Consider the following 25,888-nt stretch of genomic DNA (forward strand, 5'->3'; position numbering starts at 1 on the left):
GTTGTGGGTGCAAGTTCACTCTCTGAGGCATGGGTAGATGCAGCTCTCCCACAAAGCCGTGGGATGTGACTCTGAGGCACTCCCCAGTAGCTTGGGCCCAGGGAGTATAGGTACAGCTGTAACTCTGATCTTAGGAGTCAATCAGCAGCACTAGCACAGCTCCAGGGAAGAAGGCTTGGGCCCTGGGGAGCTGGGCACAACTTTGGCTCTCAGAGCCAATAGGGCACAGTGGTAACTTGAGCACCCAGGGAGGAGCCGTTGCCTAGTGATGACTCTGGATGTTGGGAGGAGAAACCCAGCAGATACCCAGGTTCTGCCAGTCTAGATTGAGGGGTAACAGGGACTCAGGAAAACTGAGGCACAGTGGTGCTCTGGGATCTGAGGGTGGGGAGCAGCACAATGATGACTCCATTCCCCAGGGATGTGGGGCGCCTCAACAGCTCAGACTCTGGAAGGGCTAGGCCAAGTCCTGGAGCACAGGGTTTGTTCAGCCCAGAGGGTGAGGTGGCACAGCCCAATCAAGGCTTGGCCTCTCTGGTGGTAAGGCACCATATCAGCTTAGAGGTAAAGATGCTCCATCAGACCAGTGCTTCTGGTCACCAGGGAACAGGGCACCATGTTATCTGGGGCACCTAGGGTGCAGCTGCTTGCTTAGCCAAAGCTCAGATTCCCAGGGGGGCTCGGTGATATGTTGGCTCAGGTGCTGGATTTGTGACTGCTCCACTGGACTGGAGCTCCTGGTTCCCCAAGGAGTGGCCTGCCAGTCAACTCAGGCTCCAGGGGGTGTGGCTGCTCTGTGGGGCTGGTGCTGTTGGTCCCAATAGGGAAGGTTGCTGCATGGGCTCTGGTGTGAGGGTCATGACTGCTCTGCTGGGCTGAAGCTCCAGTTCCTGTGGGGTTTAGGCAAGGGCTGGTTCTTGCACGGGGGGTGTTGGTAGCAGCTTCTCTGCAGGTACTAGGCTTTGAGTAGTTGTGGATTGGAGCACATCTGCAGTGGGACTAGGGGAGATAAAGTGCCTCGGGACAATCTGGCTGCAGCAACTCAGCTGGGGAATGGTGCACCACGTGTATGTGAGCAGGTGCAATGATGGAAGACCTTCAGAGATGCAGAGATCAGTGGCTAGTGGCCCCTGGAGCAGGATACATTCTAGCAGTGGCTCCACTTTTAAGATGGCATGTGCAGTGACAATCTGGCCACAGGAAATGAGGCATAACCCAGGCTTCTCCTCTGGAGTAGTGTGTCCATTAGAACTTCAGGCAGCTCCCTAAGCTGGGCTCAGGGCCTGCAAGGACTACAGAATACTCCAGTAGCAAAGGTTGCAGGTGTCCTCTGCAGTAATGGGGGCTGCTGGGACCCTCCTACTCACCTTTTCCCTGTAGGGAGAAGTCTCTCCTGGTTGTGAGCTGGTACCTAGCAGGTAAGTTAGGCAGGTAGAGGAGATTGATGTTTCTTTCCCTTTTTCCTCGGGGCCCTCCTGAGTTTCTCTGCTTCACAGGATTTCTGCCACTCCCTTGCTATACTCTGGCACGTTCCTTTAGTCACTCTGGTCAAAATGTAGTTGTTTACTGTGTTGTTCCTTTTCTGTGTTTGTGGGAGAGGAGCATTTGCACCTTCTTGCTCACTTTCAGTTTATTATAAAGGATATTTCAAAGGATTTTAATAGCCAGAGGAAGAGATGCATAAGACTAGGCCTAGAAGGATCCTCAGCACAGGAGATGCTGTTTTAGTGGATTTGGGTGCATCGACTTCCTGACATGTGGATGTATTCACCAGCCTTGAAGCCTGTCACGTTTTGTTCAAGTATTTTTATAGAGTTTGATCTCTAGAGCTGTATAGAGTTTGACCCAGAGGTCAGTGGGTGGGGCTGAAAGTTCAGCCCTCTAATCCTCTAGTCACTTGGTCTTTCTGGCTGTGACTGGTCCCATCTTGGGGCTCTCTAGGGGCCCCACCCAAAGCCACCTTATTAGCATAAATTCAGGATTTATCAAAGGGGCTTATTGTGAATAATAAAAAAGATACCCCTCTCACTCGGGAAATTCCAAGCATGTTAGGAGCTCTTTGACAATAACCAGGGACAAAAACCACATATATTTCATATTAAACCACAGGTACTGTAGCCAGAAACCATGAAGCATTCCAGCTGACCTCACCTGCATGGGCAAACTTAATGGAGATCACCCAATTCAGGCCTAGACCAGAAGAATCAGCAGATGACCTACAGATTATTGAGGACATTAAATACTAACTGTTTTAAGTTGTTGAGTTTCGGGATGGTTTGTTATGCAGCAATAGCTAATTAATACATATGATGAAAACCATTTTCTAAAATGAAAATAGATATAGGAAAAATAAACTAAATCCAGAGAAGAAACTAAAACATAAAATGCCTACTGTTACAGTATGTAGCTAGTCAGGTATGAGCAGGGCAGGAGAGGGCTTTCCCCCCACCACACGCCAAGAGTGTGGGGTGACCATCAGGTGATAGGCAGCTGTTAACAATCCCCCTCAAGTAATAATTGGTCACAGCTGGTAGGGAAAGGCAGTCTCCTAACAGAAAACACCTGAAACTGATCAGCAGCTTTACAAAATCTCAGGAGTGGAGAGAAGTAACGTAATGCAAGATCCTGGAATTACGCCAGCCTATAAAATCCCAAGTCAAGCGGTCAATCAGCACACTTGGTCTCTCAAGTTGCCCATGAGGCCCTCTTCCAAGCGTACCTTCCTTCCTTTTCTTCTTTTCCTCACGTATGTAAAGCTTTTTAATAAACTTTCACTCCTGCTTGAAAACTTGCTCTAGTCTCTCCTGCCTTAAGCCCCTCAGTCGAATTCTTTCTGAGGCAGCAAGAATTGAGGTTGCTGCAAACCCACCCACAGATTACCACCGTGATATGGTTTGGCTGTGTCCCGCCCATCACAATCTGATCTTGAAATGTAGCTCCCATAATTCCCGGGTGCCGTGGAAGAGACCCAGTGGGAGGTAATTGAATAATGGGGACAGATCTTTCCCGTGATGCTCTTGTGGTAGCAAATAAGTCTCGCGAGATCTGATGGTCATAGACGTGAGCGTTCCTCCCTGCAAGCTCTCTTTCTCGCCTGCCACCGTGTAAGATGTCCCTTTGCTCTTTTTTCACCTTCTGCCATAATTGTGAGGCCTCCTCAGCCGTGTGGAACTGTGAGTCCTTTAAACTTCTTCACTTTATAAATTACCCAGTCTCGGGTATGTCTTTATTAGCAGCGTGAGGATAGACTAATATACACCAGTAACAACACTATATAAAATATGTGCATTTGTTAGAAGTAGGCTGAATTTTGTTTTCTGAGCTTTATAGCAACCAACGGGAGGAGGACTAGCCACCTATTATATGGCACATAATATAAACAAGATAGAAGGAAGCTAGTTATAACTATGCCTTCACTGTTTCTAATAAACTTTGGAGTAAAATTATGCCACATTTGAAATGGAAGAAGAAATGACGTAAAAATAGCCCTCGGGTTTTAACCACTTTCCTTTTTTTTTTTTTTTTTTTTTTTTACCGTGGAGAGATTTTGATTACAGTAGAATGTTTTTACTACTGCTACTTTACATACTACCTTTTATTCGTCTTTCATGTTCTTTGCTTCACATTATTTTTCTTGCCTTATTTCCCTCCATTTATACTCACTGGTAAAGGTCCACAGAGATTAGAATGGCAAAGTTAGCACTGAAAAATATTAGGTCAAGATTAATTGGGAAGGATAATTCTGATCACAATTTTTGTCTTCAAAATATATTTAGATACATGACCTTGCGTGCTATTCATCATCAACAATGCTCCAGTAGTTAATAAACTTACCATTTCACAAATTTATCTGATATCATATTAATTAGAATTAACAGGCAACTTATCAGTGGAAGCATGTGCCAAAAGAATTTTTTTGTGTCAAAATTGCAAATTATTTACTAGCAAGTGTAGAAATATATCATCACCATGCTTTCAAAGAAATCTTTGAATATGTGCTAACATGTACTACTCTGCCTTTTTGGCTTCTGAAAGATTTATTATCAAGTTCTAGCTTCAAAACTTAATGGATTTTATCTTTCTCCACTCACCTCTTTATTACAAATCATTTAAAAAATATGCTTACCGAATGCAATATTGGCCACAACTAGAAAGAATAACAGTTACCAGAGTAGTAGTTGCTAGAACGTGAAGACAAATTAGCTCTTCTGGGGCCAATAAAATAAATTGCTATTGGCCATGGTGATGTCTCTATTCCAGTCTATCAGTGCTTCGGGCAGTAAGGTGCTAATGGTAGGTACCCTGATGACCTGAGAGGAGGTAGCTGGTCAAAAAAAAAATTTAACATGTACGAATTTAATATAAATTTTAGTGACATAGAAGATTCTCAGAGATATGCTGTGGAATAACTTAAATAGAAAATTGAATACTATACAAGTCAAAAAATACAAAAATGTCCCTTTTCTTTCTGAGACACATTTTAAAGCAGGTAATTATTTTTTCAAGGTGTGTAAAAACTGAAAAAGTCTTTGGTTGAGCAGCTGAAAAGAGTTGCTAAACTCTTTAACCCTTTCTTGATCTGTTGATGTATCCCTCTTTCTCCTCCTCTCTCCCTCTTTCACTTCTTTCTTTTTCAGAATTGGAGTTTCAGAATAATTCTAGAGAGGAAATGCTGTGTTAGATGGTAGTTATTAAGGAAAGATCTATCTGTTCTCCTGTTGCCAGGAATGCTGGAAAAAGTGAGGTGTTAGAACAGAAAGCCCAGGTGATTTGATGAAAATGAATCTTAAGTGAATGGGTTCTACCCAGCCTAACCTGCATACACTCTTTTTTTTTTTCCCCATTTATTTATTTTATTGCATTTTAGGTTTTGGGGTACCTGTGAAGAACATGCAAAATTGTTGCATAGGAACACACGTGGCAGTGTGATTTGCTGCCTTCCTCCCCATCACCTACATCTGGCATTTCTCCCCTAGCTATCTCTCCCCAGCTCCCCACCCCCCACTGTCCCTCCCCTATTTCCCCCCAACTGACCCCACTGTGTAGTGCTCCCCTCCCTGTGTCCATGTGTTCTCATTGTTCAACACCCACCTATGAGTGAGAACAAAGTGTGAATCAGTGGGCTGGTTTCTAAATTTCTGAGGGAAAATCTAAAAGCAAAAGATAGAGAAGAAAGCAAAGGATAGAGAAGCACACTGGAAGATGAACCCCAATGATCCCAGACGCCTGGCATTTACAACCTCATATAATCCCCTCCCTTTGAGGGCAGTGTACACTTACTGATGAAGAGACTACAGGAGTGGTGCAAAATCATTTCTGTGATTAATTTACATACATGCACAAAATTAGCTTCTATCTTGAGCATCCTTTGGCCCTTTCTTACTCTCCCAGAGAGAGCATTCACTCTGGGAAAAACAAGCTGCTGTGTCAGGAGTAACCTATTGAGAGCCTTATGTGGAAAACAACTTATGTCTTTGGCCACTAGCCAGTGAGGACCTGAGGCGTGCTGATGGCCAAGTGCATGAGCTTGGAAGAGGATTCTCCCCCAGCAGATTCTGGAAGGTGACTGCAGTCCTCACTGACACCTTCCTCGATCGCAGCCGTGAGTCCCTGAGCCAGAGGCAGTGGCCCAGTCTCACCTATGTTCCTGACCACAGAAACTGTGAGGTAGTGAAGATTTCTTGTTTGAAGCTGTTATTTTTTTTGGGAAACACAATAGAAAATGAATACAGAGAGAGGCAATTTGATTCCTCCATCTTGTGCCTTAGTTTCTACTCTCTACGTCTGTTGTCTAAGTTTTCATATTTTTGTTTTATTTTAAATTTGAGACTCCTTGGACTGTTTTTTCTTGGTAGTATATCCTAAGGGCATGCAATAGAGAGTCTGAGGCAATAGGGCAAAGCAGTATAACCTCCCTGGTTTTATATGTGTCTGGCTCTGGTGTTTAATAAGGTCTTCATTTCCAGAGCAGAGCCACTCCATCTCCTCTCATGTAATGGACAGAAAATAGAAAAGTGGGCCAGAAGGTTGGGCTGGGAACTCCTTTGCTTTCATTCTACTCATCAGTCATCTTGCATTTTTTTTTTTTAAAGCACCTAAAAGAGGACAATGTTTTTCATATTTTTGGTTGTTCTTTCAAGTTCTGATTTCCTGTAACCAATCTAACTAAACATTAGTCCTGTGTCTTTTTTAAATGTCACTTTCTCTCCTGACTGGTCAAATTTAAATTGTATCCCATTGTCTTACCTTTACCTTCCTTACCTCTTATAACTTCCTCTATTTTTTTCTTACAAAATCACTTTATCACCAGCTAAGGTAATATGTAAGCAAATCATGTTTGCTTATATATTACATTTATTATTTAATAAAATATCCACTAACTACAGTATAAAAAATCCATAAGGAGTTGGTCTGTTTTTATTCACTGGTATATTTTAATTGCCAAAAAGACTTAATAAATATTGGTTGAATTGGTTGATTTATTAATAGTATTCAGCAAAATTAATGTATAATGATAATATGGAGAGCTTAAATGTCTACCTTCTGATTAAAATAGAAGGAAACAGAGCTGAGGCATAAAAGTAACTTTGCTAAAGTCACTTGTTTAATCATGGAATAAGGACTATATACTAGATCTCAAAATCTTTTTCTATTATGCCTTCACATTTCCAAAACAAACCTAGAAAAATATAATTAATCATATATGAAACAGTAACTTTGGATGTTTTTCTCTGTTTAATATTATTTTTCATGTGGAATATTATCTCCAGATTTTTTTAATCTTTATAAATTTTCTCCATTTAGTACATTTCCGTAGAATTTTAACTTTAATTCATGAAAATCCTCTATACTTCCCCAAATTTGCCAAAATCATATTGAATGGCTATAAATCTGCCTCGTAAAATCTTAGAAACTTACACTGTTATTGAAAATTACAATTTTTTGTGGGAATAATATTCCCAACCTAATTTTTGGCAGTAAAACAGCATGCTTATAATAAAGATTATGTTTTTAGTTTGAGGGAACAGCTATGTTTTATCTCCAAAAGATGTGTTATGCATTCAGATTTTTTTTGATTATAAAATTTATTTTATTAACTTTTAAACTATTTTGCCAATTTTTAGTTTAGTATAGATAAAGAAAATGAATCACTGAAGGAATGATTGACAGTTGGAAGCCTAGAGGATTAGCAAAGAACAAGGGAGTACACTCTATGAGAGTGGAACAGGGTTTGGGACAGGGTAGAGGACTTGATTCTTGGTCTCCCTCTCTTTCCGTCTTCAGGCTCTATACTAAGATTTTGCTTCTCTGCCAGCTGGATTGACTTTTTTCCTTCAAAACTATTTTTCAAGTTGTTGAGGTTTATTGCAATGAAGTGCTATTTGTCTCTTTCTTCTTACTTTCTCATTTGGCTTTTCTTCTTCCTCCTCCTTATTTTCCTTTTGATCTGGAGTAATCTAGATAAATTATTTGTCAAAAAAATGTCTCGGATAAAAATGCTCAGCTTAAACCTCTTTTATTGACCTTTCCCTTTCTTTAGGAAAATTTGCAAATTCATCTTTGTTATAGTTCAACGTCAAACTGCATTTAGTTTTCCAGTCCCTCTGCAACAACTTCAGCCCCTCTCTACCACCACCCCAACCCCTGCCACCATAGAACAAGTGAACTGGTGAATTAACTGTATAAGACACTGAACCTGCTTTTCACACTGACAGGTTAGAGGTTCCTTGGCAGTAACTTAGCCTTTTGAAACTGTCAGTTTACATATCTGTAAGGAATAGGAGTTTAAGTTTACATTTTCTTTTTTTTTTTTTCTCCTTTGTGAAGTTTTTTTTTGTTTTTTGTTTTTCGTTTTGTTTTTAATGCATTTTAGGTTTCGGGGTACATGTGAAGAACATGCAAGATTGTTGCATAGGTACACACGTGGCAGTGTGATTTGCTGCCTTCCTCCCCATCACCTATATCTGGCATTTCTCCCCATGCTATCTCTCCCCAACTCCCCAACCCCCCGCTGTCCCTTCCCTATTTCCCCCCAAGAGACCACAGTGTGTAGTGCTCCCCTCCCTGTGTCTATGTGTTCTCATTGTTCAACACCTGCTATGTGTGAGAACATGCAGTGTTTGATTTTCTGCTCTTGTGTCAGTTTGCTGAGAATGATGGTTTCCAGGTTCATCCATGTCCCTACAAAGGACACAAACTCATCGTTTTTGATGGCTGCACATGTGCCACATTTTCCCTGTCCAGTCTATCATTGATGGGCATTTGGGTTGGTTCCAGGTCTTTGCTATTGTAAACAGTGCTGCAATGAACATTCGTGTGCACATGTCCTTATAGTAGAACGATTTATAATCTTTTGGATATATACCCAGTAATAGGATTGCTGGTTCAAATGGAATTTCTATTTCTAGGTCCTTGAGGAATAGCTACACTGTCTTCCACAATGGTTGAACTAATTTACACTCCCACCAACAGTGTAAAAGTGTTCCTATTTCTCCACATCCTCTCCAGCATCTGTTGTCTCCAGATTTTTTAATGATCGTCATTCTAACTGGCATGAGATGGTATCTCAATGTAGTTTTGATTTGCATTTCTCTGATGACCAGTGATGATGAGCATTTTTTCATATGTTTGTCGGCCTCATGTATGTCTTCTTTTGTAAAGTGTCTGTTCATATCCTTTGCCCACTTTTGAATGGGCTTGTTTGAGGCTACAGTAATCAAAACAGCATGGTACTGGTACCAAAACAGAGATATAGACCAATGGAACAGAACAGAGGCCTTGGAGGCAACACAGCATATCTACTACCATCTGATCTTTGACAAGCCTGACAAAAACAAGCAATGGGGAAAGGATTTCCTGTTTAATAAATGGTGTTGGGAAAACTGGCTAGCCATGAGCAGAAAGCAGAAACTGGACCCCTTCCTGACACCTTATGCTAAAATTAACTCCAGATGGATTAAAGACTTAAACATAAGACCTAACGCCATAAAAACCCTAGAAGAAAATCTAGGCAAAACCATTCAGAACATAGGCGTAGGCAAGAACTTCATGACCAAAACACCAAAAGCATTGGCAACAAAAGCCAAAATAGACAAATGGGACCTCATCAAACTCCACAGCTTCTGCATGGCAAAAGAAACAGTCATTAGAGTGAATCGGCAACCAACAGAATGGGAAAAAAATTTTGCAGATTACCCATCTGACAAAGGGCTGATATCCAGAATTTACAAAGAGCCTTCAGATTTTTAAGAACTATCATCAGTATAGTCCCAGGCTTGTTTGTGTGCTTCCTGAAGCCTTGCCTTTGAGCCAGACCACTCCTTCCCGACTCTTTGTCATTCATCACTTAATGCCTTCATCAATGTGCATTATCCAACAAATCTTTAACCTCAAGGCCTGCCATCAAGCTTGGGTTTTTGATGTCAGATTGCCATCCGATGCCCTAGCCTTTTAGTTTCTTGACCTCATCATCTATGGGGTGTTCATCTCCCTGAACCCCAGCCATTCCTTTTCATCCACTAATTCCAATCCCTGGACCTCATAACTACTGCACCTTTGAAATTGTAAGAGCATCCCATTCTCTGATCATAACTGCTGCTCTTTCCACTTTGTTTGGCTACTCCCATGATGACCACTTATCAACTTCAACAACAACATGGGTCCTTTGGCTTTATTTTAATTTATTCATGTTCTGGAGTCATCTTTCTTAGATGTCATGGGCCAATATTTCAACAACATTCTTGCCAATGCTGTTAACACTCTTCTCTGATTTCTAATTTTTTCTATCTAGCAAAACGCTAACCATGGACAAAACTATTCATGTTTTTACTTCTGCACCTATGTAGCGGTCTTTCTGGAGAAAATCTTAGAGCAGGAAAGATGTGATTTTCTCTGAATTCACAAGCCACAACCTCCACTGCATTCTCAACCCTGATCACCTTCTCATATGCCTCCTTCAAATGTTAGCCTCTCTCTTCAAACTGCCCTGTGCCCTCTTCATGTTCACTTAGACTTGGTTTCTGACTTTTTCTGGCACATTATGAAAAAACTAAAAGGCTGAAGATGATTAACCTCCCAATATCCATCAATATGCATCAATATTCGATATTCCCACTCCTAGTAAAATAAAGGAGATATCTTAGGCTAATCCCAGCTCCACTTCAGATCACAACCCCTCCCACCTTTGCAGGAACTTTATACTACTGACTTATTTTTATCTTGTGTGTTCAAGTTTTTCAATTTAAATAGAATATTTCCCAAGCTTGCTTATTTCACTCTTATTTAGAACAAGCAAGGATGACCCCTGACTCCACCTCTCTTTCTAGTTGCCACCTGTGGTGTGTTGTAATTCCCAAAAATGGGTTGCAATAATGTCTCCCATGCTGCATGGATTTCTTACAATGTGACCTTCACTCTTCTCTCACTAAGTACTGGGAACAGTTTTCCTCCCCACAGCCTGGACAGAACTTTACAGCTACCTCTACTAATACTGAAATGATATAAATGTGGCCTCTTCATACGGTCTTTTCCTGGGGTCATGTTTGAACTTCATCACAGCATGGTAGTTAAATTCCAACAGCAAGTATCCCAAACAAACAAGGTGGAGCTACATACCATTTTTACGACCTGTCTAACCTCGATAGTCTTATGGGGTTTCTTCTTATCACAGCTTATCAAAAATGCATATCGTCAAAAGACTTATCACTGATGATGAAAGCCTAGATCCCCTGGCTGAGATAGAGTTTGTCAGGTTTTTACACAGCAAAGGTATTGTTTGTATTCCTTTCCATACTGTACTCTTAGAAAGGCAGTCGCTTTGCACTGCTCACACATCTGGAGGGGGGATTTATTTGCATGCTCCATTTCCTTGGAGTATCTACATAAATTATTTAGAATTCTGTGTAGGAGATCTATTCTCCCCCAGTTGTTTATTATTTGATCACTGATTCCCATCAGTATGGATGCTTGAATATTTATTGCATATGTTGTGTTATAATGGAATACTATGTTATTTTTTTTTGGCTTGAATAAAATTCTGATTATTTTTGTTCCAATGTCAGCTTTGGTATTGGGTGTTCTTTCTGTTATCTCCCTGTCCCTTTGACATACCCCATTAATGTGGCATTGTTTTTAGTACTTCCTTACTTTCTGGCCCTGCATGATGCTCCAGGCTCATCTTCTGGATTCCCTTTCCAACTCCCAGAATCAGCCTTTTCTCCAAGTAGCTGTTGCTCTAATTGGAGAAAGGTATTACACACTGACATCTGAGTGCTAGCATGCTAGTTTCTACTGGGATGTCATTACCTTTAGGTCCTATTAGGTGACAAAATGAGGGAATATAAACGTGCATACTAACCCATGTATGAGGTTTTCTCACCACAAGTAATGGGAAAAACTTTTAATGGGAAAAACCCATTTTAATGGGAAAAATGTTAATCATTTTTGCACCAATCTAGTATTTACACATATTGGTAATATTTTTATAGCTTATTTTTTATAGTTTGAGAAAAACAATCTTAGTTATCTTTCAAATATCATGAAATATCTTTTTTTAAACTGCCTCTGCAATGAACTAATTTTGAAATTAACGAAAGGCTACTTAATCTGTAGAAACTTCAGTTTTTTAATGTGTAAAATCAGGAAAGGTTCACTGGATGACTTGAAGTCTTACCAAATTTGAAAGCCTTTATAACCAGCGTACCTGTGCAGATTCTTTTGAGGGATCTTACTCTGCATTTATAAAACTTACTAAGTTTTATAGTGACTATCCATGAAGGCTGTCTGTGTGCACGTGTCTGTGTGGAAGTTGAAAATGCTCTCACCATTTGGCCGCTGGCTCGCTCAGTGTATTCATTTGCTTTATCCTCGTCTATATGTTCTATATATTCAAGTGACAACGCACTAGTGACTATAAGTAAGACACTCTATGTGTATAAGGTACCATATAGCTTTTATTATTATCCCATCCCTCACAAGTCCGTATTACTTTTATGAGAATGACTCCACCTCTTTGTAAGTCACACCTTCCTTTCTTCTTCCCTTGTTTGATTATGAAGAGATCTACAGTGTTTTCCTTTCTTCACCAATTCGATATCTAGCTCTGTATGGTACAAAGCTTCTCAATTTTAGGAGAGAAATAAGGACTTGGTATGTTTCCGGCAATCGTTTGGATAATATGTTTCATCACTGCGCCTCAAAGGCATGGTATAGACTTCTTTCAGTGTGCTGGGCCGTGAAAAGAGGAAACAAGAATAGAGTTTCACATATTTTTAAATGAAATAACAGCCAAGTAACTATATGGCTCACTGCTTTAGGTTATTTTCACAGATGAAAGCAAGCTTTTTATGACAAGCAGGTTTTTCTCTATTCTTCCCTTCATGGTGAGATCATTGTTTTTGTGGGAGGAAGGGTATTTTAGAAGTTACGGGATGTTCTGGGTCTAGAGTCGTCTTTATCTTTTCAGCGCACATCCAGCTTAAGCAACTCATTCACTTCTGAACTCTAAAAACACATCTGCCAAATAATTTGAGTGAAAATAATTTAAATCTGGCCATCATAGTGTCTGGGCATTAGAAATGGAATCTTTATTGGCAGCTGTAAATTACACAGTATTAACACTGAGTTTAAACTCAACCACTGATTACAAAAGGAGACAGAACTTTTAATATTTTAATTTTGAAATTTTTCTCTTAGGATTTTTTTTTCCCCTCTAAGAATCACATTTTCTTTCACATAGCTTAAAAGTGTGGGTGACACTGGTTTCATAAGACAACGTATGTCAATTAAAGGGAAGCTAGTTTTGTTTTGTTTCATTCTGTTCCCAAAACAAAGTTTTTGACAGCATTAATTGCAAAATTTTCAAGGAAGCATCTGGACTACGATTATAGATGAACATTTCTCATTTCATTGTCTGAGTACAAAGCCATTTATAGGGCAACTTATCACATAAACACCCCTTGGCATCTTATAATAGAAATCAATAACACAGCAAAAAGGAAGACAGATGCAATTTAACCATATGCTACATAAAATGATACCCTGTGAACTTCTTAAAAACTTTGTGCATATGATATTTACCTTGCAGTGATGTCTGATATATACATTTAATTTTTATTAGTCCTTAGCAAAAGAAGAACAAACTATTTATCTTAATAGGAAGATAAAAAATACCATGTGTAGGTTCATGAAACATATTCAGATTTCTCACTGTTTGCAAATACACCAGCACTGATTATGAGAAATGCTTTTAAGATCTGAAAGCAAGTGGAGAGAAGTCCATTTATTCATAAGAAGTCCAGAAAGAAGCAGGAAATTATCATCTAATATGAGGTGTGGCCTAGGTAAAAAGTTATGTGCACAGGTAGGGGAAACTGATTATCATGAAAAGGGATGGTGTGGGTTGGGGCAGAGATGACCAGGAACTAGAAATATCAGTATAGCTGGTGGACCAGAGTATGACACTAACACTGAAGAGAGTGGCACTGACCCAGCCCAATTAAGGTGATGCTATGTGTCTCCTCAGAGTGGCTCAGTTAGATGGTGGCTGAGGCAAAGATGACAGCATTGACCCTGAAAATCAGTGGTGACCCCAAGAGTCATCCCTCATTTAGAAAAGAGTTGTCTAAATGGGTAGGAAATTTACCTGGTTGGTTTTTAAGGAAGGCATTCAAAGCCGTCAAATTTGGAGAAGACACACTAAGAGACCTAAGATGGCCTTCTTACTCAGGGAACCTGTGGCAGAGAGAATGTGCAGACGGCTGGGAAACCAGGATGGATCCATGGTAGTGGCAACACCACAGAGACCGATGGTTTTCTGCCAAGGGTCTCTCTTAGGCTGGGGACTGGGAACTATCTGTCACTCAGGATCCACAAAGAGTTCAAAGTCAATTTTGTCTAGGCATCTTAAGGACAAACTCACAATGTCTAGTGACCATGCCAACCTCTCATAGATGACTCCAAAGTCACAGCCTTTTCAAGTGTCCCCATTTTGGTAAAAACAAACACCTGATTTGTGTTTTAATGTTAAGGGCAAGCCCAGTTAAGCATCCTGTCATTTCTTCTAATAATTGACTGATATTCTCTTAGCTTTCATAACTGTTTCTTTTATGCAAGTATCCATTTTCTCAGTTCCCTAGATTCCTTTAATTATTCAATACCAGAGTCTCACATTCACAGGAGGTAAAGTTGTTTTTGTTTTTTTTTTTTTTTTTTTTTTTTTTTGCTCTATTTTAGTACATTTAGCATTTGTTCTTGTCACCATTTCCTTTTGGGATTTCGTTAAAGCATAAAGAAAAATTTTAAATCAAGGCTTCATAAAATAAAAAGCCATATTCTCATACTTTAATTTTGCATTTCACTTCGAAATATTAGAGTGGGTGATTTTTGTTTCTTGCTTTAGTTCTTTCCTTTGAAAGAGCTTTCTTTCTGCATCAAACTTACTTTTGAAAGAGCTTTATTTCTGCATCAAGTTTTAAAGAAGACAGGACTAGTCTCTTCCCTTTTTTATTTTATAGGTTTATTGAGATATATTTCATATACCATAAAGTGTTTTTTTTTTTTTTTGTTTTGTTTTTTTTGGACAGAGTCTCACTCTGTCATCCAGGCCGGAGTGCAGTGGTGCAATCTTGGCTCACTGCAACTTCTGCCTACTGGGTTCAAGTGATTCTCTGCCTCAGCCTCCTGAGTAGCTGGCATTACAGGCACCTGCCACTATGCCTGGCTAATTTTTGTATTTTTTAATAGAGGTAGGGTTTCACCATGCGTGGTGTACTCACACTTGTAATCCCAGCACTTTGCAGGCTGAGGAGGGTGGATCATTCAAGGTGAGGTATTCATGACCAGGCTGGCCAACATAAAGTTTACCCTTTAAAATGTACCTGTTGTGGTATACCTTAAAGTGTACATGTTATACTTGAAAAAGTATATCACAAGGTTCTGTAACAATCACTACTATTTCCACAATATTTTGATCACCCCCAAAATAAGCTCTGATACCCATTAGCAGTCACTCTGTATTCCTCTTTCGCTGGCCCATGGCACACACTGAACCATGGTTTGTGTTTCTCTGGATTTGCCTATTCTGGACATTAATTTTTGTAGCTAATATTCCATTGTATAGATATACCATATATTGTTTATCAGTTGATAGATAATTGGATTGTTTCTATTTTTGGCTATTATGAATAATGCTGTTATGAACACTCATGTAGAACGTTTTGTGTGGACATATGTTTTACTTATCTTGCATACATACTGTATTAGCTGGCAAAGGCTGCCATAACCAATCTCCTCGAGTGGGTGGCTTAAACACCACAGATACATTCTCTACAATTCAGGAAGCTAGAAGTCCAAGATCAAGGTGTCAGCAGGGTAGGTTTCTCCTGAGGCCCTCTCCTTGGCTTGAAGATGGCTGCCTTCTTGTGGCATCCTCACATGGCCTTTCCTCTGTGCATGCAAGTCCCTGGTGTGTGTCCTAATCTCCTCTTCTGTGGATGCCAGTCATTTTGCACTAGGGCCCACCCTAAATACCTCGTTTGAACTTAATTGCCCCTTTAGAGATCTTATCTCCAAAAAGGATGACATTCTGAAGTACTAGCGGTTAGGACTTCAACATACGAGTTTCAGAGGCTGCACAGTTCAGCCCATACCATACACCTACAAAGGGAAGTGCTTTGTCACGTGGTTACTCTACGTTCAGCCTTTTGAGGAACTGCCAAAAGATTTTCAAGTTAGCTTTGCTATTTTATCAGCCACGTAGGAGGGTTTCAATTTATTGAAATCCTCACCTACATTTGTTAATATCTGTCTTTTTGATGATAGCCATTCACAGGAGGTAAACTCTGGAAGTGTATCTTTTCATGAGTTTTGTTTTTCCACATTTCTGTTTCCTCTTTCATGTTGTTCCTCTTGATGGTGCTGTCAACATCATTTTCATGTGTATCCTGTACCTTGAGGGCTTAAATAGTTGATCATAAGACTGGTAATAATAATTCAAATAGGTGGGGGAGGGCTGTGAAACCTGATCAATAGTGTAGTTTATAATTAATGAAAGAAACTGCATAGATACTGTACAAAATATATACCATTACCAAGAACAGAGACAATTTAGATGAGGGATTTAAGTGTTTGTTTATGTATTATTCAGGCTAATTTTGAAAACAGCTTACATTGTTTATATATATAAAGCCAGTAAAGCACTTACCACTTTGTCCTTTCAGTAACCTCTTTGCTTATTTAAAAGCACTACAGGCTGGTTGCAATGGCTCATGTCTATAATCCCAACACTTTGGGAGGCCAAGGTGGGTGGATCACTTGAGCTGAGAAGTTTGAGACCAGTCTGGTTGACATGGCAAAACCCTGTCTTTACAAAAAATACAAAAATTAGCTTAGCTGAACTTCCAGATACTTGGGAGGCTAAGGTGGGAGGATTGCTTGAGCCTGGGAGGCAGATGTTACGGTAAGCCCAGATCACACCTCTGTACTCCAGCCTGGGTAACAGAGGGAGACCCTACCTTAAAAAAAAGGCAAAGAAAAAGAAAAGCACTACAATTAGTATGAAGCTATGGCCCTGGCCAAATGCATTTTGGGAAATGTGGCTCCACTGCAATCACTTCTCTTGCAAAATGGAACTTATTAGAGAATTGTCGTTAGAGAATTCCATTAGAGAATTGTTTACGTGAGTTGGCAGTTCCCTATGGACACCTATTTTCATTCCAATAGAGAATTTCTGAATTTGTTTTTGAGTTAATTTATTATTTTTCTGGAAGAGCGTAATTCCTGCATACAATTGCATTAAAAAATAGTCATATTTTTCAGTAGTCAACAAAGAAACCATTAAAACTCCAAGTTATCCTATGAAGAGCTATAAGTGGAAATGATCCTTCTTTTTGCCAGGTGTCTGGGAAAGTATTTTACATTTTGCCTGAAGCCAATACTTTTCTAATGTCTTCTTAATATCTTTGAAACTTACATCAATGCAAAACGAATAAACCAATTATATTATTCTAAACTCTAAGGTCTCATTTCTAGCTAGGCTGTGTTTTTTTTTCTCCCCTGGCAAACTTAATGAGTCTGAGCTTCTTCCCTGTGTGTATCTTTCTGTGTTGCTCACACCCCAAAAATTCAGCCCATGTGTCATCTCCTCTAAGTGTTGGTTGCTGCCCTAAGTGGAATCCTCTCTCTCTCTGCCTCTCTATTTTCTCTATGCTCCTCTTGCAGGTAGTTGTAGCATCACTACTGTCAGCTACAGTAATTCCTCATGTTTCTACCTCTTCATCCAGGTCAGTGGTCCTCAAAGGCAAGAATGCATCAGCACTGTCTGAAGAACTTCTCAAATATGTGCTGCTTTCTAGGATCCAGACACAGGATAAAGTAAGTTGTATCCCAAACTGAACAGACTCCTTCCAATTCCTAGATATTGGCAGGCTCAGTCCCTGGGCAGTTTATCAGAATCTAGAAAGGGTCAGACAGCCATTCCCCACTGTGGTTTTAACACAGAGGGTCCTTTTCTCTCTCTTCTCCCATTTGCTTCTCTGGGGTTTGATTCTGCCAATGGGAGATGTCAGAGATTTGTAAATGAAGAGCTTACCAGTTATACATTTCATATACGTATATGAATAGGGAGGTCTTAGATGACATTTTTAAGCAAGAAGTCTTGGCTGAAAAGACATCCTATAAGAAAACTGGATAAAGAATAGAGAGATTTTATGTTGAATAGATATGTTACATGCTAGACATCTTGTTAAGCATTTTATCATAATTTAATTCTCCCCACAACTCCATAAAGCATGTATTGTTATCCTCACTTGACAGAAGAAAAAAATAATCTCAGAAAAATTGAACAAATTGCTGGAAATCAAACACTAGAAACTGATGGAGCTAGAAGAAATCCAAAGGTTGTTTGCTTCTCACAGAGCCTAGGGGTTAAAGATAGTTATGTTTGTATCAATTTAGGTAAAAACTTTAATATCTATTCTAACCCAGAATGACAATGTCTAAATGAACTTGTGAGTTCATTTTTTTTGCTCTCTCTGTGGAGTACCCAGGCCAAAGCTGGGTCTGTTGTTTGTGGCATTGTAATTGCTTTTCAAACAAAAGACAGTTGCCACAGTCTGCATGCTTTACTGCATGATGTGCCTGTGTGTGTGTGTGTGTGTGCGCGCGCGTGCGCACTGGGTGTGATGTTTATGATCAAGGTGGCTGGCTGTTTTTTGATGCAAGGTGTGGTCTTCACTCAGAGTCTGATTTGAGTAGGAGGCTCCCAGGTGTCCCCCAGAGATGAATCTCAGTTATTTTTCCAGATTAATCCTCTCAGTTTCAAGCACTGATACTACAACTATGATGTGTTTACAGTTTTGGAGTGCTAGTTGGTGTGTCTGGGAGGTGAGAAGCTTTTACTTAGGCATGACACATTTACCAGAGCTTTGTATAAACAAGCATGGCTAAGTTATGAATGGCTGGGGTGAAATTGGGGGTGGGGAGAGCAGGTTTACATTCATAGGTGTGATATACATTCACGGAGTGTTGTCTAAGAACTCTACTGGAGTTAGAAGGTCATTGTGTGTAAGTGAGCATCATCTAAGGCATTGTTTCAAGTGTCTTTGTTCCCATAACGTCTACTTGTAACATAGATTTACATTTATAGGTGTTAATTCCTTAGCTCCGTTTCTCAGCAGAACACAGATTCTGTGAGACAAGGAAGCTTGGAGCAATATTTAAGAGGAAAAATCCTTGAAAAGGAGGTAAGAACATGCTCTAGATAAATTCTTTAAACTATCTTTGGTGAAGACCAGTTACTTTTCTCCAACTTGTTGTAGACCAACACTGGTATCAGTTCACACCAAAAGTTATTCGTCATTTGTGCTTGGCAACATCAAGGTGGGTACTAACACTGTTTACTGAGATATGTCCACTGAGCTTACACTAGAATATTAGGCAATGTAGAACTGCTGTAAAAATACCTAAATCCTTACCTCCAATTTTCTGTACTTATCACATTAAGAGATACATAACAGGAGACTGGTGCTTGTCTATGGACCACATTTTAAGTAGCATTGCTGGGGACAAACTTTACCTACCGGACAGTTCCACCCAAGGCCAACGCTGCCAGTAGAGGAGGTAGACACTCTTGATGTAATGCCTTAGGTAATGCTTATTTATGTACAAGGATATTCTAACTCTGCGATCAACCTTATAAAACACTATAGGTTTGAGTAGTCATGACCTCTGACCATTTTTTTTTAATCAATGGACATAACAAGGGAACAACTTTCCTGACCTGAAGTAAGAATCTCTTGTATAGAAATGCCATAAGAGCAAATATTGTAGCTGTAGAGGGAATTAGAGCATTGACTGTATTCAGTAAAGCACAAAAAAAGTAAGCAACTTGCAAAAATAAGAGAAACGTAGGGTTGCTCCTGAGGAGGAAAATCATGGCTGGAAAGAAAGAACAGAGATGCTGCTGCTTAGGCAGAACATTTGGAGAAAGAATAAACATCCTTAAAAGGATTCTATAAAATTTTGTTTCCTCCCATTTTCCTAATACATCTTGTTACTTATCTTTAAGGTTTTTTGGAATTAGACTTATTTTTAAAAGTATTCAAGTACCCAGTCCTGGAGAGACTTACTTTAAAGTGAGAGGTGAGCAGTTCTGACCAAGAGCAAGGGCAATCAAGTAGAGGGATAAAGTGAAGAGTGTATTTACTTGATTTGAGCATTTAATTTCATCAGTATAAAAATCGGCATCCATAATCATTTCCTTATTTGGGTGACTGCATTATTTGTCTTTTACTTACATAAAAATCAACCTTCCAGTGTTTTGATGCTTTGATCATTATGAGAAAGGGGGTTTCTAGTTCCTTTGAGCTCCCTCTCCTCTGTTATTTTTCTGCTTGTGGCATGTGTATTTTAGAGGTTGTTGGGCTTTTCCTTTTCAGTGTTTTATGTCAGAAGTAAATGTCTGTGGGGTTAATTAAGTTGAATGGATGGAGTAGGGATTAAGTTTTGACGCAGAAAATATTCAGGCTGAGGCAGCAGGTCTAGTTATTAAGGTAAACATTTGATCTCTAGTGTCATGCCTCGATAGCTACAAAGCTTATTCTATAGCCAAGCATTTGATCACTAAGTGAACTCTCTCCCTTGATCCCCAGGCATGGCGCACATGTAGGTAGTATGTAGGATTTTTCACCTCTCTCTTCTCCCACTCCAGTAATTTTAACATCTGTGTATACTTTGTAAGACAAACCTGGAAACAAGGAGAAATTGGAAATGGTAACATTGCTTGTTTCAGGAAGTAGTCACAATTCTTGGCAACCAGCAGCCACAAATTATAATTTTTTTGGTGATAATGTGAAACTACATGAAAGATGAAAATCTCCATGCTCCAAGTAATTATATTTTGATTAATTGTGCATCCTAGGGATAGAGGAAGTAGAAGAAATATAGAATTCTCTAAAATGTGAATTTTCAAAATTTAGACCATCAGCTAAAAATTAACCCTTTCTTTTTTGGCCACTTGAAAATCTTCCATTTTTATTTGAGGTGCCTGGAAAATCATAGTGCTTGAACAGAGGTGGCAGTTTTACAGTTGCAGGTCAATGTCTGTTATGTTTAAGCACAAATAGGTATAGCCACTTTCCTGGAGAGCAGGGGAGAACATGTGGGTGAATAGATACTGAATGTGTATAACCGAGAGTCACTGTAGACATTCCATCAAGGACATCAGGAAATGTGAGAGAGCTGAACTGGAGTAGCGGGAGGGGAAGCATTTGTGGAGAATTCAAAGTGTTGAATTTGAGGCATTGTGGTGAATCCACTGCCGAATACTGCTCCACAACACTCTTCAGTCTCCAGGAGTATTAGATTTTTCTAATAATGTTAATCTTAAAATATTTCATTAGCTTGTTTTTAAATTGAAGTTACTGTATTTCATTGAATCTGGACTGCCATCAATTATAAGAGTGAGCTTTTTACCACTAAGGAAAAAAAAAAGACGTTTCAATTAAACTATGACACAATAATATCTTCTCATTTAGGCTTTTTATTCGATATTTTTTTTGTAAAATTTTTTAGTACTTGATTAATTAATTGGTCACACCAGTCTGCCATTATTTTAAAATATCTTTTTTTCTAGGGATATTGTCTTGTCCTTTTGTACGTATCTCAGTAATAAAATTTTAACAAACTATCTTTTGTGGATTCAGTCCTTCTTTAGATTCCATAAAACTATTTTTTTGTGAGAAAGTATAGAATGTGATCATTCTTTAGATCAGTTTTATTACTACTGAATGTATGACCCGCAATTCTATTTCCATACCTTTCTGCATAAACACTAACTTTCTGATTCAATGTTGAATTATAATGTAATATTTTAGAATACATTTTGTTTTAAATAAGTGTAAAACTAACTCCAATATTGCCCAAAGTGAACATTAGTCAATTAAATTGACAATTGAGTTACAGTGATCAAGTTCAAGCATTCACAGACAATACCAAGTACATGACAACTGTTTCATGGCTAACAGCAACTGGGAGAAATTGACTGGGAGACATGTCAGATATCAGAGAGGATATATTTTTTTAGAATTGAAAATAATCAACTGAGGTCAGAGTGAGTTTAGTATATCTGATCTTTAGCCAAACTAAGTTTGAAAACAATTTTTGAGTTATTGTACTTTTACGATAAGATATATATTTATACAAAGATTAAAAATGTAGCAAAGCACATGAAAGGTAACAGAAATAAAAAGTAACTTGAATGCTGCCACCCAATGATAAAGGTAGCCTCTCCCACCAATGATAAAGGGGATTGAGCACGTATTTTGCAGAAGACACTTGTTTTCTGTACATGAATTTTCCAAGGAAAGAAATCTTATTCATATTCCCAGTACAAGTTGTTTTGTAAGAAGGAGAATTAACCAAATAACTACAACACAATCAGAAGCACGGGAATGGCTGAGCATGGTGGCTCATACCTGTAATCTCAGCACTTTGGGAGATCGAGGCAGACAGATCATCTGAAGTCAGGAGTTCGAGACCAGCCTGACCAACATGAAGAACCCCCATCTCTACTAAAAATAGAAAATTAGCTGGGTGTGGTGGCACATGCCTGTAATCCCAGCTACTTGGGAGGCTGAGGCAGGAGAATCACTTGAACCTGGGAGGCGGAGGTTGCGACCAGCCGAGATTGAACCGTTGGGCAACAAGAGCAAAACTCGGTAAAACAAACAAAGACATAGGAAGAATAACTTTTGGCTCCTGGGTGTATAAATTTATCCTGTTGCTCCAGCAAACGAACCTTTGTTCATATTTTGTATCTTATGCTTTACCTCTTTCTCATATTGGAAAGGTAGCAAAGCTTAACATGTTTTTGCAAACACAAGCCTTACCTTGAAAGATGAAATAAGAGGGTTATATTTCTCAAAATCCACACAGCGCTGAATTCTACTTAATTGAAAAAAGGACTTCTGTGTGATGAATGCAGTCATTAGTTTAATATCTAGCTCTACTGCAACCTTTAACAATCAGCTCTTGAGTAAAAGGCATCAAGGTAAAGCCTTAACGGATTTCCTAATGGGAATGTAGTATGCATTATAGATTTTTACTTGTTACCCTCTAAATTCTACACCAGAGTGCAGAAGGTGATGTGAGAAATTCTTTACAGGATTTCAGGGCTCCAGATTAATGATGTTTGTGTACTGTTATACATTAAGTTTTAATGTCAACAGTTGATAGATTTGACCTTATTAAATAATACTTATTATCTATCTTAATTTTGAGAGCCCTACACCAGGAACATGCAAGTCATTTTCTCTTTTGTCCCAATTATCCTTTTAGGTTCAGAGGCTATGTGTGCAGGTTTGTAACATGGGTAAAGTGTATGTCACTAAGGTTTGGTGTACAAATGATTCTGTCACCCAGATACGGAGCATAGTCCCTGATAGGTACATTTTTGACTCTCAACCCCTTCTCATCCTTCCCCCTCTGTTAGCCCCCAGTGCCCGGTGTTGATTCTTTCCATCTTTATATCCATGGATGCTCAATGTTTAGTTCCCACTTATGAGTGAAGACATGTGATATTTGGATTTCTGTTCCTGGGTTAATTCGCTTAGGATTATGGCCTCCAGCTTTATCCATGTTCCTGGAAAGGTTATAATTTCATTTTTTCTTATGGCTGTGTAGTATTCAATGGTGTATATGCACTGCATTTTCTTTATCTAGTCCACTATTGATGGGCACCTAGGTTGATTCCATGTCTTTGCTATTGTGATGAATATACACACGCATGAGTCTTTATTAAAGAACGATTTATGTATTTTCAGTGTATATTCAATAATGAGGTTGCAGGGTCAAATTGTAGTTCTATTTTAAGTTCTTTGAGAAACCTTCAAACAGCTTTCCACGATGGCTGAGCTAATTTACATTCAAACGAACAGTACATAAAATTTCTCCACAGCCTCATTAGTATGTGTTTTATTTTTTCTTCTATTTTTTGTAGTAGCCATTCTGACTGGTGTAGGTATCTCACTATGATTAGTGATCATGAGCATATTTTTACGTTTGTCAGCTGCTTCTGTGTCTTCTCTTGAAAAGTGTCTGTTCATGTCCTTTGTCATTTTTAAATGAGATTATTTGTTTTTGCTTGTTTATTTGTTTAAGTTCCTTATAGATTCTGGATATTAGATCTTTTTTCAGATCCATTATGAATTGATATGGTTGAATCTGTATTCTTACTCTGTAATCCTCAATACTGGAGCTGAGGCCTGGTGGGAACTGATTGGATCATGGGGGTGGTTTCTCATGAATGGTTTAGCACTATCTCCTTGGTGCTGTTCTTGTGATAGTGAGTTCTCAGAAGACCTGGTTGTTTAAAATTACATAGCACCTCTCTTCTCCTTCTCTCTCTTGCTTTTGCCATGTGGGATGCCTGCTCCACCTTTGCCTTCTGCTGTAATTGGAAGCTTTCTGAGGCCTCCTCAGAAGCAAGGTGATGCCATGCTTCCAGGATAGCCTGCAGAACCATGAACCAATTAAAGCCTTTTTTTTTTTTATTACTCAGTCTCAGGCACTTTTCTTACAGCAATGTGAGAACAGACTAATACACGAATATTTTTCTCATTCTGTAGGTTGTCTGTTTACTCTATTGATAGTTCTTTTGCTGTTCAGAAGCTCTTTAGTTTAATGAGGCCCCACTTGTCAATTGTTATTTTTGTTGCAATTGCTTGTGGGGAGTTAGCCAAAAGTTTTGTGCCAAGCCTAATGTCAAGAAAAGTATTTCCTAGGCTTTCTTCTAGGATTTTTATAGTCTTAGAATTTTATAGATGTTGCATTTAAATTTTAATCCATTTGGAGTTAATTTTTGTATATGGTGAAAGATAATGGTCCAGTTTCAATCCTATGCATATGGCTAGTCAGTTATCCAGCACCATTTATTAACTAGATAGTCCTTTCCTCATTGCTTGTTATGGTTGCCCTCACCAAAGATCAGATGATTGTAGGTGTGGCTTTATTTCTGTGTTCTGGAAACTTATAATCATGGTGGAAGACCAAGGAGAAACAAGGCACATCTTACATGACAGCAGGAGTGAGATAGTGAAGGGGAAACTGCCACACATTTTTAAACCATCAGATCTCATGAGAACTTACTGTAATGAGAACAGCCTGGGAAAAAAATATGCTTCCATAATCTAGTTACCTCTTACCAGGCCCCTCCTCTGACACATGGGGATTACAATTGGAGATAAGATTTCAGTGGAGACTATAGAGCCAAACCATATCATTCCCTCCCAAATCTCATGTCCTTCTCTCCTTTCAAAACCAAAAATGCTTTCCCAATAGTCTCTTAAAGTCTTAACTCATTCTAGCATTAACTCAAAAGTCCAAGTCAAAAGTCTCATCTGAGACAAAGCAAGTTTCTTCTGCATATGAGCCTGTGAAATCAAAAACCAGTTAGGTACTTCCAAGATACAATGGGGGTACAGGCAGTGGGTGACCATTTCCATTCCAAAAGGGAGAAACTGGTCAAACCAAGGAGGCCTAGGCACCATGCAAATCTGTAACCCAGCAGGGCAGCCATTAAATCTTATAGCTCCAACATAATCTTCTTCGACTCCATAATTTACACCTAGGATATACTGATGCAAGGGGTGACTCCCAGGACTGTGGGGGACTCTGCTTCTGTGTCTCTGCCGGGTGCAGCCCACATGGCTGCTTTCATGAGCTGGCATTGAGTGCCTGTGGCTTTTTAAGGTGTGTGGTACAAGCTATTGGTTAATCTACCATGAAGGATGGTGGCACTCTTCTCATGGTTCCACTAGGCAGTGCCCCAGTGGGGACTCAGTGTGGGGGCTCCAACCCTGTATTTCTTCTCCGTGCTGCCCTAGTTGAGGTTCTCCATGAGGGCCCTACTTCTGCAGCAGACTTGTGCCTGGACATCCAGGCATTTTCATACACCTTCTGAAATCTAGACGGAGGCTCCCAAAGCAGGAATCTTATCTTTTGTGCACTTATAGGCACAATACCACGTGGAAGCTGCCAAGGCTTGGAGCTTGCACCCTCTAAAGCAATGGCCTGAGCTGTACCTTCGCCCCTTTTAGCCATGGCTGGAGCTGAAGTAGCTGAGATGCAGAGCACCATGCCCCAAGGCTGTGCCGAGTGGTGGAGCCCTGGTCCTGGCTCACAAAACCATTTTTCCCTGCCATCCCACTGGGCCTGTGATGGGAGGGGCTGACAAGAATATTTCTGAAATGCCCTGGAGTCATTTTTCCCATTATCTTGGCTATTAACATTTGGCTTCTCTTTGCTTATGCAAATTTCTACAATTGGCTTGAATTTCTTCCCAGAAAATGGGTTTTTCTTTTCTACCACATGGTCAGGCTGCAAATTTTCCATA

This window comes from Sapajus apella, unplaced genomic scaffold, assembly GCF_009761245.1.
Source record: "Sapajus apella isolate SASKATOON/1434 unplaced genomic scaffold, GSC_monkey_1.0 scaffold11, whole genome shotgun sequence".
Taxonomy (NCBI): domain Eukaryota; kingdom Metazoa; phylum Chordata; class Mammalia; order Primates; family Cebidae; genus Sapajus; species Sapajus apella.